This window comes from Eurypyga helias, unplaced genomic scaffold (assembly GCF_000690775.1).
Source record: "Eurypyga helias isolate BGI_N326 unplaced genomic scaffold, ASM69077v1 scaffold32738, whole genome shotgun sequence".
NCBI lineage: Eukaryota > Metazoa > Chordata > Aves > Eurypygiformes > Eurypygidae > Eurypyga > Eurypyga helias.
Window position 1 is genome coordinate 7,190 of NW_010268107.1, and position 295 is coordinate 7,484.

Below are 295 nucleotides of genomic sequence, written 5' to 3' on the forward strand. Positions count from 1 at the left end.
TGGGGAGCCGGGCACCCTCAGCATCAATTTCCTCCTCTCGGCACGGGGCAGACGCTGCAGCCCGCAGGACCCAACACACGAGCCCCCAGCACTTCAGAGGGGGCTTTTCAACAGTGGGAACAGCTTTGCCTTCCCTGTAGAGTGCTGGGGGCGATGCCCCCTTGCTGCTGTAGGCCAGCCGCTCAGCTCTTCCCAGGTGATGGCAACCTCTGTCCCCAGATGTGCCCACCCCATCTTCTGTTTGACCCTTCACAGGCAGGGCAGGGGTTATCCGGGACAAGCTGTGCTGTTCTAG

At 62.0% G+C, this 295-nt stretch overlaps 1 protein-coding gene across 1 annotated transcript in view; it reads left to right on the plus strand.

Moving 5' to 3' along the window:
• The window catches only part of PMM1 (phosphomannomutase 1), a gene marked incomplete at its 5' end in the record, with an annotated part of 7,916 nt that overhangs the window by 7,186 nt on the left and 435 nt on the right, over positions 1-295 (plus strand). The gene's annotated exons all lie outside the window — the stretch shown is intronic.